Raw genomic sequence first — 15,910 nt, forward strand, 5'->3', positions numbered from 1 at the left:
CAAGTCTCATGTCTGAGCTGTTTCCTGAGTCACACAATGTCCTCCTGGACACCCTAGTGATGGAGGAGGGGGGAGGAACTTTGAGGGGGATGAGGGAGGGGCCTTCCATCCCTGACAGCTCCCAGGAATAGGACAGAGTGGCCAGAGGGCAGGTGATGGGAGGGGAGTACTGGTCTGCGGGGCCCCTGGAGACAGTCTCAGGCTTCTGTTGAGGTGCTCTCTCCTTTCTAGAGATGGGACTTGCGAGGTGGCTGCCTCTGCTTTGGGAGGTCAGGACCTGGAAACAGATGTGTGGGGTGATGGGAGCTCTGCTAGTCCTCTTCCCAGGGGAGGATGCTTGTTTTTGGAGGTCACTACAGAGGCTTTTCAGAGATTCTGCAACTTTGTATAACTTAAAACTACCCTTGGCAGAGGGATCCCAGGGGACTTCTGGGCTTTACCTTGGCACTTGCTGGGGCTTCTCTCCTTTTGGGGAAGGGCAAGATACCAGCTGGTTTGGGGGGAAATCTTGGCCTTCCTTTGGAGGGGAACATATAACACCATCATGAATAATAAAGGGCATCTTCTATGCTCAGTTTTGCAGTCTGGATTATTTAAAGCAAACACTGCATTTGGGTTGTTCTCCTTCCCCCATGCCTCCCTCTTTCTGCTGCAGAGGTTCCTGTGTTGCAAGGAATGCGAGTTATTGACTTTAAAATCAGAGTAAATAAAATCACAAAAGAATTTATTGCCCTGACTTATCTACCTTACTGAGTAAACCCTGGACCTTGGGGTCACCACACCCGGACTTCCTCTGCTAGCACAGGGCTGAGAGTCTGGGTGGCTGCAGATGTGGCAGCAGCTGTGACAAGGAGCCCTCCTGCAGCGTGGTGTGCCCTGAGTAAGTTTCCTCTGCAAGGAATATACTTTGCCAGAACTAGTAAAATAATATTTTAAATCCTCACCTGAGGATATGTTTATTGATGAGAGAGAGAGAGAGAGAGAGAGAGATCAACAGGAAAGAGAAACATTGATTGGTTGCCTCCAGTACACACCCCAACTGGGGGATTGAACCTGCAGCAACATAGGTGTGTGCCCTAACCGAAGTCTGAACCCTCAGACTTTTGGTGTATAAGATGATGCTCCAACCAACTGAGCCACTTGGCCAGGGTGCAAGCACCATTAATTTTTTTTCTCTTTTCTTTTTTCCTTCTTTTTCTTTTTTCATTTCCACAACCTACAGATTTGTCAGAATTTTTTTTTATTTTAAATAATTTAAAACTCAAAGAAAAAGGGAAACAATACTAAAAATAATTCCAGGGTACTTTTCACTCAGATTCACCAGTTATATCATCTAACCACATTTGTTTTACCATTATTTCTCTAAATACACATTAGAATTTTTCTGAACCATTTAGAGTAAGTTGCACACAAGCTGCTCCTCTATTGGTAAACACATTGGTGTGAATTTCATGTAAATTCACAATTTCATGATGACATTCTTTTACATAACCACAGTACAAATATCAACATCAGAAAGGCATTAAACAAAAAATGTTAATGTCCACAGCTGAAAGTCTTTTTATTTATTTTTTTTGAAGAATTTATTTATTTATTTTTTTAGAGAGAGGGGAGGGAAGGGAGAAAGAGAGGGAGAGAAACATCAATGTGTGGTTCCCTCTCAAGTGCCCCCTACTGGAGACATGGCCTGCAACCCAGGCATGTACCTGACTGGGAATCCAATCAGTGACCCTTTGGTTCACAGGCTGGCACTCAATCCACCCAGCCACACCAGCTAGGGCAAATTGGTTGCCTTCTTGTACGTGCCGTGACAGGGGACCAAACTTGAACCCAGGCATGGGCCCCGGTGACTCCTCACCCTTTGGGATGATGCCCAACAAACAAAGCCACATTGGTCAGGACCTGAAAATCTTTCCTCCCCATACGTCAAGGTTGCTGGTTTGATCCTGGGTCAGGCACAGTTTTCTTTCCATACTCATGCTTGATGAATGATTATTTTAGTTTTTTTTCTGCTGTTTATCCAATTACTTAAAATGATTACATACTTTACTTCCAAATTCTGAAGTCCCTTCTGTAATTTAGCTATTGTCTACTCTCCTATTTTATCTTGGTTATTTTATTTTACTTAATTTGTTATGTTTCTCTCAAATCAATAAATTAAAAAAAAGGTTTATTAGGCCATTAATAGCAAAAAAAAAGTCAGCCTTGAGTCCTGGAGCCCAAACCCCCAGCAACATGGCTAGGTGGTGTGGATGAAAAGGGAACACATTCTAAATATGACAAGCTCAGGAGAGGCCTTTGTGATGGCCTTACAAACTCTAAAGTAACCTAAAGTAACCATCTAGGATGGTCTGAAATTAAAACATTCTAACTAAAAGCGGGTCTTGGGGGGGACGGTCATTTCCTAGGATAGAATCTTTCCTAAAAAACTCTGTCTTTACCTTAACTGAGTCTGTCTATTGTCTTTTTGCACCTACAATAATATTCTTTTGATTGTCAAGGTAACTTTTTTCAGATCCCTCCAGGCACAGCAACCTCACCATCTCTTCTATTGTTATGTTAATTGTTGACTCAACTATCTTGTACCTGTAACAAGGGTGGGTCTGGACAAATTCCAAAACCAAGCCAGAGCCAGCACCTTCTCCCAGAAGTGAGGGTGTTGCAAGAAGGCTGAGGGCTGCAGATTGAAATAGCAGACAGCACTTAACATGCCCCTGGGCAACAGTAAACAATGCCAACATTGATCAAACTAGCCCTGTGCAGGGCTAAAGACTTGGTCCCCGTCCTGGCTGTTGTGGCTCAGTGGATTGAATGCTGGCCTGTGAATCAAAGGGTTGGTTTGATTCCTGATCAGGCACATGCCTGGGTTGTGGGCCAGGTTCCCAGTAGGGGGCGCCTGAGAGGGAACCACACATTGATGTTTCTCTTCTTCTCTCTAAAAGAAAAATAAAAGATGACTCTACCCCCTTTTGGAAAAAATGGGCAGCCAGACAGGGGCAAAGACACTCTGTAGCTGAGGAACATGGCAGACGTTAGCCCACATTAGTTGAAAAGCCAGATGCAGGAGATCCAAGATGGCAGAAGAGTGAGTGGAATCTACCTTTACCTTCTCCCAGAACCAATCTGGAATTACAACTAAATTGTAGAAAAACCATGCTGAATAATCAACTGAACACTAGCTGGAGAGAAGCCTTATAATCATGGACAGATAGAACACCAGTATTGGTAATACTGGTAGGGAGAGTGGAGGAGGCATGAGAGGGCTGGCTGGGTCTTCACGAGTAGCAGCTGATGTTCCCCTTGAGAAGTGTGGGGTCTAAATTGCAAGCTGGGCTCCCCAGCCTACACATCACAGCCAGAAAGAAACCCAGATAACATCCAGCTGTGAAAAGCAGCGGGGTTTATGTCTGCCAGGGCGAGATGGCTGGAGGCCCAGAAAGCCTCTTAAAGGGCCAATGCACAAAAATCCCATATGCAGCCCTTTATGCCGGGTGCCGACAAAGATGCTTGAGGAGACTCTGGGGTTGGTGGCTCTGCAGAGAGTACTGAAGAAACAGCTTCCAAGATCTCTGTGCTGAGTCATTCCCCATGCTGCACAAGCCATCTTTCTCAAGCAGAGCACTCCTCTCCAAATGACATCAGCCTGAGTGGAAGCAAGAGCCCCCCATCCTCCCCATAGTAATTACTCTGTCCCACACTGTGACCCTGGCTACTGATTAGAGCTTAAGGCTACATCATTGATTAGTTTAACAGCTAAGGCAGATCTCTGGAGCTCTATGAGACTTTAGTTGATCCATTCCTGGGCCTGGTGCTGACAAAAGCTGGCCTTGGTGCACAGCCTGGTTCTTTCTGCACACAGACAAGTCCCTCAGAGGGAGCCATATGCTGCGGTTTGCTGATAGCTCCAAACAGGTTTACTAGGGCCAGTCACAAGCAGTGTCTGACAAAGGCCTACACCAGAGTCTTTACAGATTTACCTAATACATATGAACTAATACAAAGAAGCAGACAAAACTGAGAGACAAAGAAACAGACCTCAAATTAGAGAACAATAGAATCCTTCAGAAAAAGAGCTGGATGAAACGGAGGCAAGCAATTTACTAGAGAGTTTAGAGTAATGATGCTAAGGATACTTAACAGTAAGAAAAAAATACATAGAAACCATAAAAAAAGGCCCAGTCAGAAATAAAGAATGCAATATCTGAGATAAATAATACACTGGAAGGAATAAACAGTAGGTTACATGAAGCAGGTGACCAAATCAGTGATTTGGAGGACAAGGTAGAAAAAAAACATGCAGGCAGAGGAGCAAAAATAAAAAAGAATTAAGAAAAAGAGAAGAGCTTAAGAAACATTCTGGACATGAAGTGTAACAACATCCACATCATGGGAACAACAAAAGGAGAAGAGAGCAAGCAAGATATTGAAAACATATTTGAAGAAGTACTGACTGAAAACTTCCCTAATCTGGTGAAGGAAAAAGACACAAGCCCAGGAAGCTCAGAGAGCCCAAAACAAATTGGATTCAAAGAAACCTATACTGAGTCACAACATAATTAAAATGACAAGGCTTAAAGACAAGGAGATAATCCTAAAAGCCACAAGAGAAAAGCAGGTAGTTACCTACAAGGAAATACCAATTAGGTTGTCATCTGATTTCTCAACAGAAACATTTCAGGCCAGAGAGGAATGGTGTGAAATATTCAAGACGATTAAAAGGAAGGACTTACAACCAAGGCTACATTACCCAGCAAAGATGTTGGGGACTGCTTTGTGTAGTATTGGAGACTATAGCCTCGTGCAAGCAAGGCCTTGAAAGAGGCCTGCTAGTCTTGACCAGAAAGCTGGGAATGCAGGAGCCAGGCATGACCCAATACTGACACTGAGGGTTACTGTGGGAAATCAGGCCTGAAAAATACATTGTATCCTTTGAAGCTTGCTTTGCTTTGCTATAGCCCTGTTGATATTATCCAGATGTTTAACCTCAAAGCATAAGGAGTCAACTTCTTATCTCATGAACAATGCCTTAACAACCATCTGGCATCAGCATGTCTGACAGACCCTGACCTGAGGCAGATCTCTGTGTTTCTTCACTTTTTATCTATAAACAATATCTGTTTTCTATCACTATAGCTTGTTGACATTGATGAGCTATGCATGCATACTGTACACCCCTGCACACACTGATCCCAATAAAAGCCGTTTTGGAGAAGGGCTCGGGGTATTCTCCACTAGAGGGAATCACTATCCCCTTTCCTGCAGGAACAGATTGTGTCCGGGATGACTCATTTCATCCATAACCTGGAGAACTCTGTGGGACGGGGTTCCCCTCACAAAGATGTCATTTAAAATGGAAGGAGGCCCTGGCTGGTGTGGCTCAGTGGATTGAGTGCCGGCCTGCAAACCAAAAGGTTGCTGGTTTGATTCTCACTCAGGGCACATACCTGGGTTGTGGGCCAGGTCACCAGTAGGGAGCAATCGAGAGGTAACCACACATTGATGTTTCCCTTTCTCTTTCACCCTCCCTCCCCCCTCTCTAAAAATAAATAAAATATTAAAAAAATAAAATGGAAGGAGAAAAAAGGAGCTTCCTAGACAAGAAAAAACTAAAAGAGTTTGTTAACACCATACCAGTACTGCAACAAATGTTAAAGGGCTTGTTTTCAGAAGAGGAAGAAGAAAAAGAGAAAGAAAAAAACCTCAGAGGAAGTAGTGTAACAATAAAATGGCACTACACATGTATCTATCAATAATCACCTTAAATGTAAATGTCTTAAATACTCCAACCAAAAGACTTTGGAAACTGAATGTATAAGAAAAGAAGACCCATATACATACTGCCCCCAAGAGATACAACTCAGAATGAAAGATACACAAAGACTAAGAGTAAAGGGATGGAAAAAGATATTTTGTGAAAATGGACAGGAAAAAAAGCTGGGGTAGCAGTATTTATATCTGACAAAACAGATTTTAAAGCCAAGGCTATATATAATAAGGGATAAAGAAGGACACTACATAATGATAAAGGGAACAATCCAACAAGAGAAAGAGGATGTAACCCTAGTAAACATTTATGCTCCCAACACAGGAACACCTAAATATGGGAAGGAAATCTTGATGGACATAAAGGGAGAGATTGAAAAAAAAAATAGTTATAGTAGGGGATTTTAACATCCCATTGACTTCAGTGGGTAGATCTCCCAGACAGAAAATCATCAAAGAGACAGTGGCCTTAAACAACACACTAGATCAAATGAATTTAGTTAATATCTTCAGAGCATTTCATCCCAAAGCAGATGCTACATACTTTCAAGTGTACGTGAAACATTTTCTAGGATAGACCACATGTTAAGACATAAAACAAGTCTCAATAACTTTAGGAAGATTGAAATCAGCCCTGATTGGTGTGGCTCAGTGGACTGAGGGCTAGCCTGCAAACCAAAGGGTCACCAGTTATATTCCCAGTCAAAGTACATACCTGGATTGTTGGCCAGGTCCCCGGTGGGAGGCATGTGAGAGGCAACCACACATTGATATTTCTTTCCCTCTCTTTCTCATTCCCCTCCCCTCTCTCTAAAAATAAATAAATAAAATCTTAAAAAGTCTTGAAATCTTAAAATAATCTTAATCTTAAAATAAATAAAATGTTAAAAAAAGAGGCTGTTTTCTTCTTGTCAGCTGGGCCTCTTCTAAAAAAAGAAGATTGAAGTCATATCAAGCATCTTTTCTGATAACAATCATGTGAAATTAGAAATCAATCACAAGAAGAGCACTGAAAAATATGCAAAGACATGGAAGCTAAATAATATATTATTAAGCAATAAATGGGTCAACAACAAGATCAAGGAAAAAAAATCAAAAGATACCTTGAAACAAATGAAAATGAGGACATAACAATCTAAAATTTCTGGAATACTGGGAAAGCAATACTAAGAAGTAAATTCATAGCAATACAGGCCTATCTAAAAACCAAAAAAAACAAAAAAACCCAAAACCAAAAACAAGAATAAACTCAAATAAACTATCTAACTTTACAGTTAAAGGAACTTGGAAAAGAACAACAGACAAAGCCCAACATGGATAGAAGGAAGTAATAAAGATCAGAGCAGAAATAAATGAAATAGAGCCTAAAAAAAGATGCAAAAGACCAATGAATCCAAGAGTTGGTTCTTTGAAAAGATAAACAAGATTGACAAACTTTTACCTAGACTCATTAAGAAAAAAAGAGAGACAGCCTAAATAAACAAAATCAGAAACAAAAGAGGAGAAAAAAAAACAGATACAAAGAAACACAAAGGATTGCAAGAAAATATTATGAATAACTATATGCCAATAAAGTAGACAACCTGGATTAGCTAGATGAAATGGATATATTTCTAGAAACACACAATCTTCCAAAACTAAATCAGGAAGAATGAGAGAATCTGAGTAGACATATTATACCAAGTGAAATTGAAGCAGTAATAAAAAATCTCCCAACAATCAAAAGCCCTGAACTGGTTGGTTTCACAGGTGAGTTTTACCAAACATTCTGAGAAGAGCTAACACCTCTCCTCAAACTATTTTATAAAATTCAAGAGGAGGGAAAGCTCCCAAACTCATTTTATGAGGAAAGCATTATCCTAATTCCAAAACCAGATAAAGATACTACAAAGAGCCCTTGCTGGTGTGGCTCAGTGGATTGAGTGCTGGCCTGTGAACCAAATGGTCGTTGGTTCGATTCCCAGTCAGGGCACATGCCTGGGTTGTGGGCCTGGTCTCCAGTGGGGAGTATGTGAGAAGCAATAACACACTGATGTTTCTCTCCCTCTCTTTCCTTCTGTCTAAAAATAAAATAAATAAATCTTAAAAAAAAAACTAAAAAAAAAAGAATACGCCATGATCAAGTGGGATTTATTCTCGGAATGCAAGATTGCATAACATTCACAAACCAATAAATGTGATTAACCACATAAACAAAATGAAGGATAAGAACCACATGACCATATCAATAGATGCAGAAAAAGCATCTGATAAAATCCAGCACCCATTTATGATAAAAAATTTCAGCAAAGTGGGATTAGAGGAAATATAGCTAAACATAATAAAGGCCATATACAACAAACCCTCTGCCAGCATCATAATCAATCATCATACTCAATGGGCAAAAACTACAGGCATTCCCTTTAAGATTGGGAACAAGACAAGAATGTCCACTTTCATCTCTCTTATTCAACATAGTACTAGAAAACCTAGCCACAACAATCAGACAGGAAGGAGAAATAAAAGGCATCCAAATTGGAGAGGAAGAAGTAAAACTGTCATTATTTGCATATGACGTGATACTGTACATAGAGAATTCCAAAGATTCCACCAAGAAACTGCTAGAACTGATAAATGAATTTAGCAAAGTAGCAGGATACAAAATTAGTATCCAGAAATCAGTTGCATTGCAACTGCAACTGTCAGTTGATAGTGCAGGTTGGGGCACGGGGTGCAGGCGTGAGGTGAGGGTAGGCGCTGGACTTCCCTTAGCAGGAAGTATGGCAGGGAAGTCTGGAGGGGGCAGGGGAACATGGGCAGAGCAAGGCAAGGGACACAGGGAAGAACCTAGGAGCAGCTCACTGGGGTGAGAGATCTGGGGAGAGGAGTGGTCTGCAGTGGCCTGATTCTACGCCTTGCTGGGCAGCCAGGCAAGCTGGCACAGGTTTTCAGAACACAGTGGACTTGTACTGGAAAACCCTTATTGAGTTTGTTCTCTCACATTTCCTGTGCAAAGTTCTGTAAAATCTCTTCAGTATGAGCTGAGGAATAAGAGGCAATTCTCCCTTTGGTCCTGGGGTGATGATAGCAGAGGAACATGGGGTTGACACTGGGGAGCCTCCTGGGGGTGAACCCTATAGAACCTACATGTCAGGTCCCCACCTCCCAGCCAATCAGCTTTCTCTACTTCCTGGAGGCTCAGCCAGCAGCAGCCCCACAAGGTGGGCTGAGCTGCAGCTTCAGGTCTGCAGACATACAGGGTGCTGTTGTTGTCCCACCCCAGAGCCTCCGTGGCCCCCAGTCTGCCTGCCTCTCCCACCTCTCTATGCACCCAGAGTCCCCATTCACTGGGCTGGTCTCTGGGTTGTCACTGGTGTCCACATCTCTGTGGAAGGTGGGGTTGTCATCCAGCAGAAACAATAGTGGAGTAACCTGGGAAGGTGCTCCTGGTAGACTGACATGGGGCAGATTCTCATATTAGCTCCTCCCCCAGGCCCATTTGTCTGGGGTTGTGTGACTCTCTGTTGCACCCTTCTCCCCATCCCGTCTCACTTTTCCTTGGCCTGCTGACCTTCCAGGAGACTGACCTCTGTGGATTAATCATGGGGTTCCCTTTGCTGGTGGCTTTTTACTGGGCTTGGCCAATGGGAAACACCTGTGGTGGAAGGAGAAGGGATGGGCTATTTCTTAGGTGCTTCCTCCCTCGCTATCAGGGTCAGGGGTCCTTGGAACCACAAGGTCACTCTGCTGTTCCTCCTCTAGTCCCTTCCTGACTGGGGGAAAGGGGAGGTTCCCTCTGCCCCAGGTCCCCTGCTGTTCTACTCTCCCATATACACAGCCCCTCTTAAAAACCCTGAACGATCTCCGTGGAATTCTGCTTCCTATTGGGACGCTCCATTTCTCCATCTTCAGTTCTCTTCTCATCCTCTTGGGGCTGAGCAAGGGCTCATCTCCTGTGAGGGGGATGTTCTCTCCTCACTCAGGACTGTGCTCTTTCAGCAGAAAGTGTGTGGCAGAGTCTTGGCTTCCTTTTCCTCTCCCCTTCCTGGGATTCATCCTTTAATCCCTCCCTCTACTTTGAACCTCTGGCTCCAGCTCTCTGAGTCAGGGTGTGAGGCTTTCACAGAGAGGTCAGGTGCCCACCAGCCATTCTCAGCTTCTTGCCAGGAATTTGGAATTTCCCAGGGGAACCTTCCCCTGGGGAGTCAAAGCTGGAAACTGAGGCCACTTCTTCAGCAACTGTCCCAGGGGCAGCCTCCTCTCCCCTTCCCTCTGTTATCCCTGAGGGCTACCTGGACATCCCTGAGGGGTACCTGAACTTCATTGCATCTGAGGGATCTGCCTTTTGTCCACGTTGCTGTGTGATTTCTCCACTTTACCATGTGTCCTGTCAGGTGAGAGAAAGAGGCTTTGTCTTCCCCATATACCCATGACCAGCTGTCAATAAATGCCCACTGAACAAGTGTGTGTAGAGAGTGTGACCCATAGTCACTCAGTAGGGGCACCATGAGGGGTGAAACCAGAGGACAAGTGGAGCAGGCAAGCCTTTCGGTTTGGGGGAAATGTAGAGCCAAGGTCTGGTCCTGGCCTTTTGCAGAGAGAGAGAGGGAGAGAGAGAGAGAGAGAATGTGCACACATGTGGGATCCACAGGAGAGTCCCTCACCCTCTCAGGTCTTGGGGAGCAGTGAGATTGGGGAGCAAGGTGGGACAGACCAATGGGTGGTGACAGGCTTGGACATGCTGACACTGTCCCTGCATTTCCCTAGGGGACTCACTTTTGTTGTTAAAAATGAGTAATACTTTATTAAAATAACTGAATATAAAATAAATAGAACGAATAACAACTTACTCTTCAGCAAGTGGGTAAGTACTGAATTCTGGTGTCCTTTCCTGTCCTGACTGCCTCTTCAGCCTACCACGTAAGCCCTTGTCTGATTTCTGCCACCACGGAGTTGCTTTGCCTTTTCTTCAAGTTCATCTATCAGGAATCCTCTTGCGTGGTCATTTGAGTCTGGTTTCCTACGCTCCCGTCCACTTGTTTAAGAGCTTTTGTAGGCATTGCCAGCCTTCCCTTGGTGTCCTGCAGGGAAGCTCCCTTTATGTCCTCCACGTGCCTGCCACGAGGGGGCAGCAGAGCCTGATGGAACCTGGTGAGGCCTGGCCAGCAGCTGTTCTTTCGTTCCCTGGGTTACTCCCCCACCCATACAGCACCCTCCAGTTGGGCCCCTCCCAGGCAGGGTGGTCCTGCTGCCACCCTCTGAGATCTGCTGCTTTAGAGAAGGTTTCTGGAGCAGAGGGTTGGAGCGAGGGGTCTCCAAACTCTTTGGATCACACACTCCTTCCAGGAATGTACTTTGAACATGCAGTTATGTGCAAACATTATACAGATTATAAAAACAAACACCAATAACACATTAAAAGAGATCAGAGTAAGCTTATAATAAAAATTCTAATATATTTTTTTGCTTCCCCTCCTGCCCTCAGACTCCTGGAGCACCCTGGAGTTGGTGCCCCCACGCTGGTGGCCTCTGTTTAGAGCTCCGCTGAGCTTCAGAGGGGACCTGCTCCTGTCAGGGTTTGGCCACACAAGCACATGATTCAGGGCAGGTCCCCTCACATTGTTCAGTCTCCATCTTCCAGTGGTAAAAAGACCCCCCCTTATGACTATAGCAAATCATTCATTAAAATGAAATATGTAATGTTTAGAGCAAAATAGTACTGGGTGAAGGGTGGGCCCCAGGACCTGGTGACTCTAGCAGGGCCTGGCCTCTGGGCTTCAGCCTACAGTTCAGCCTGGGGATACAAGTGCCCCAGCCAAGGAGAAACAATGCCCTGCATCCAGGCACTGTTAGAATCAGCCTCTCAAGTTGGCCAGATCCTCTCCTGCCCCTAGTGCCCCAGGCCCCTCTCCTCTGTCAGGGACAGAGGCCAAAGTGCCAGGCCTCCAGGGGCCTTCCTGTAACTTGACACTTAAACCTCTCTGTCCACTACTTGCCTGTTTCACTCTTGACCATGGATGGGTCTGATCTACATGGGATTAGAGGGTGAGTAAATTCTTCCCAGGTCACTGACTGGGTCACCCATATGGAGAATACACCCTCTCATTCCCTGCAAATCATTCACTGACACCGCAGCGACTGAGAGACATGTGCCCATTCTGGTGACTCATTCTTAGATATGTCAGGGCTGAATGCTGGGAGGACCTTGCACCTTCCTTCCCTCCCCCCTTCCTCCCTCTCTTCCTTTCTCCCTGCCTCCCTTTCTTCTTTCTTTCCTTTCTGGGGCCATGTTTCTGTTGGCTCCCGTTCCTTTTATTTTCTTACTTATCTTTTGCTTATGTATTAGTGTAATAGAATGTATTAAATTTTCTATAAGAATGTCTTTCTCCCTGGTTTCACTCCCTTCCCTTTAATATCACAGGGCTTGGGTGGGACTGCCACCTCCTCACCTCCCCTGGAGCTTAGACTTTGAAGTCAGAGTGGATTGCCCACTCAGAGAGTATGGGGCAGGTGCCTGATCTGGTGGGCCCTGCAGCCCACTTGGGCAGGCCCCGGCTCCTGGTAGGGCGTGAGGGGTTCATGGAATTCTCTGAGGCAGTGTCGGTTGGATAATTAAGTTGTAGGAATAAGAGCTTACATTAGGTGGGGTTCAGGTTAAGGTGAGGGCTTGTGACTTTGGGACCCTGCTCAGCAGGCTTCCAGGGTCATGAAGATTAGGGAAAGAAGAAAAAAAAACATTTTAAAGTTGAAACACAGGCCACTACCATGTTTGTATATTCATGTGTATGTATGTTTGTGATTCCTTTTATTTTTAATTTCCCCCCAAAATTGGTTGTCAGCTGTCAGAAACTTGGTCTGTCTTGCTCCAAAGTTGTTCCTCCTGGTTTATCCTCACGCAAACAAGGGACCACCTGCTCCGTCAACCCCAGCCTTGCCAGGCTTCCTCTCCACCCTGGATGCCCATTTCTGCCCCTCCTACCAGTCTGAATGAATGTTTCTTCTTTAATTCCTTGGTTGTCAGACTTCCATAGAGTTCAATTTGGGGGCAGTTCTGGGTATTTTTGTTTTTAAATTTGTTGTTGTCTTTTTGGTTGTGCTCTATTTATGCCTCCATCTTGGCTGGAGGTCTTGCAGTTTTTGTAGAAGCTTTTATTTACTTATTTACTTATTTATTTACTTATTCAGATAGAGGGGAAGGGAGGGAGAAAGAGGAGAGAAACCTCCATTGCTGCCTACACACCCCCAACTGGTCACAGCCACAGCCAATACTTGCCCCTAACTGGCCAAGGTAATTCTTTCCCATTGATCTGCCTACAGCAACCAAGGCTCAACTACCAAAGGAGAGTGTACTCAGCCCACATGAAGGGTGCACCTCAAGCACCCAGCTTAGGAGGTAGGGGAGGCTGTGCCACTGGTCTCTACAGGACACCAACTACATTAGGCCACACTACCAAGACAGGGAGTCATAGCAGCTCTATCTAATACACCGAAACAAACACAGGGAAGTTGCCAAAATGAGGAAACAAAGAAACATGGCCCAAATGAAAGAACAGATCAAAACTCCAGAAAAAGAGCTAAATGAAATGGAGATAAGCAATCTACCAGATGCAGAGTTCAAAACAGTGGTTATAAGAATGCTCAAAGAACTTAGCAAGAACCTCAGCAGCACAGAAGAGATCCAGTCAGAAATGAAGGATACACTAATTGAAATAAGGGACAATTTACAGGGAAACAACAGTAGAGTGGATGAAGCTGAGAATCAAATCAGTGATTTGGAACATAAGGAAGAAAAAGCAACCAATCAGAACAACAACAACAAAAAAAATGAGGAGAGTGTAAACAACTTGTAGGACAACTTCAAGTACCCAACATTCACTTCATAGTGGTGCCAGAAAGGAAGAGAAAGAGCAAGAAATTTGACATCTATTTGAAAAAATGATGAAAGAAAAGTTCCCTAATTTGGTGGAGGAAATAAACATGCAAGTCCAGGAAGCCCAGAGAGTCCAAACAAGAAGGACGTGGCCTAACTGGTGTGGTTCAGTGGATTGAAGGCCAGCCGGTGAATCAAAGGGTTACTGGTTTGATTCCCAGTTAGGGCACATGTCTGGGTTGTGGGCCAGGTCCCCAGCAGGGAGTACATGAAGGGCAACCACAAACTGATGTTTCTCTTCTTCTCTTTCTCATTTGATTCCCCTCTTTCTAAAAATAAACAAATAAAAATATCTTAAAAAGAAAAGATGGATGAAAAGAGGCCCACTGAAAACAAATCATAATTAATCATAATTAAAATGCCAAAGGCTAAAGATAAAGAGATGGGTGGAGGGTGGTGGAAGAATGGGTGAAGAGGTAAGGGGATTAAGAAGTACAAATAGGTAGTAACAGAATAGCCACAGGGATGGAAAGTGCAGTGTAGGAAATAGAGGAGTCAGAGAACTTATGCGCATGACCCATGGGCATGAACAGGGTGGGGGGGGATTGCCTGAGGAAGTGAGGTTTGATGGGTGGGAGGGACAAAGAGGGAAAAATCAGGACAACTGTAATAGTACAATTAATAAAATATAATAAAAAGGGGATTAATCCTTTCTACCTACTGTCATATTAAAAATCACAGTTCATTTTACAAATCACCTTTGTTTTAATGGCTTAAGTATGTATCTGAAACTTGAAAATACTGCAGCAACTAAAAGATGAAAAGTATTATAGGACTGTTAAAGAAAGTAAAATACTAATGTCATTAGCATGAGGATAATTTATATTCGATAAAGAAAAATCATTTGTGGTCAGTCAACAGGGTTTGTCGTTAAAGCGGCTGGAACGTGACCCTGATGAGCTGGGAAAGGGCAGTGGAGTCTGCAGCTTGATGCCCTTCCTATGCATGTGCTCTAGTGTCCTTCCAGTGTCCTTCCGGAAAATCTGCTGTCAGCCCCCTCCCCCATGATGGAGTCAAAGGGCTGGGATTTATGATGTGATAAGCCTCCTGGCCCTATCAGCCTGGGATGTGTTTGAGTCCAAGGTCCCTTTCTGCTCCTTCTCACCCTGACTTGTGTGCAGTTGGGGACTGGGCTGGGCTTAAGGGCTGGGGAGGAGGTGGAGGGCAGGGGTCTCCTTGCAGCTCTAGCCTTCCCTGCCCCCCATCTTTTCAAGTTTCTGGATTAAGAGTGACTGGATGGTTGGGCTCAGGTTTTACTTAATCTCTGTCTGCATGCATGAGAATGAAGAGGCAGAAATGTAATTTTTATGACCCAGTCCCTGGCACTCAGTAGGTATTCAATAAAATGTTTTTTTCCCCTCTGTCTTTTCATAAAATTTCCCTAATGTCTCTCAGGTCTTGAGAAGTCTCCCTGTTGGGCAGTGGGGGTTGCAGGTGCCCCCAAAGTCCAGTATGGGTCTTTGTCTCATTAGTTAGTTTTGGCTCAATATGGATTTTACAAGTATTCCTTAATCTGAGTGGTCCTTAGCAGAAATGGACCTTTGGGGGAGGACTTCGGAGTGAGATGTATTCAGGTATATCCTGGAATCCCTTGTTTGCCTGGAGTTTAATATCTCAGACCAGACTTCCAGGCAGAAAGCAAGCATCCTGTGCATCAGTGGGTCAGCGAGTCCTTGCTGCAGAAAGACAGATGTAAGGGGTCATCCAGAACAGCTGGTAGTGAACACAGGCTGCAGGAGATCCTGCTGGGTGTGTGGCTGTGAAACTCTGAGATGTTTGGTTTCCTCTTCTAAGAATGAAGATAATCATGAGAGCCACCTGGCCAAGTCAGTGAGGGACAACTAGACCAAATCATGTAATATGTGAACTGGGACACAGGCAGGCTTGAGGGGGCCATCCAAGGGGGTTGAAACAGAAATTTCCAATGGGTGATGTCATCAGTGACACAATTGTGCTTGTGGTAGATAGAAAACCAGAGGGGAAGATGGTGAAGCTGTTGGGTCCATGGGGTTGACTTGTTTAGGTCGGAGTCAAAGGACTTCATGCTTCTTAGTGGACTAAAATGGTTTCTGAATTTTCACAAGTCTGAGCAGCCAATGAGCCAGACCTGAGGGTGAGAGTTTGGTGGGAGAGAGAGAGCAAGACATCCAGTGGGAAGGTCCCAGGCTGGGAAAACTCAGTGAATTGGAGAAACTCATGTGAGACCAGTGAGGGAGCATTTGGGAGAGGAATGGGATA

Source organism: Phyllostomus hastatus, unplaced genomic scaffold, assembly GCF_019186645.2.
Source record: "Phyllostomus hastatus isolate PE091 unplaced genomic scaffold, TTU_PhHast_1.1 phas_scaffold_60, whole genome shotgun sequence".
In the NCBI taxonomy this organism is placed as follows: Eukaryota; Metazoa; Chordata; class Mammalia; order Chiroptera; family Phyllostomidae; genus Phyllostomus; species Phyllostomus hastatus.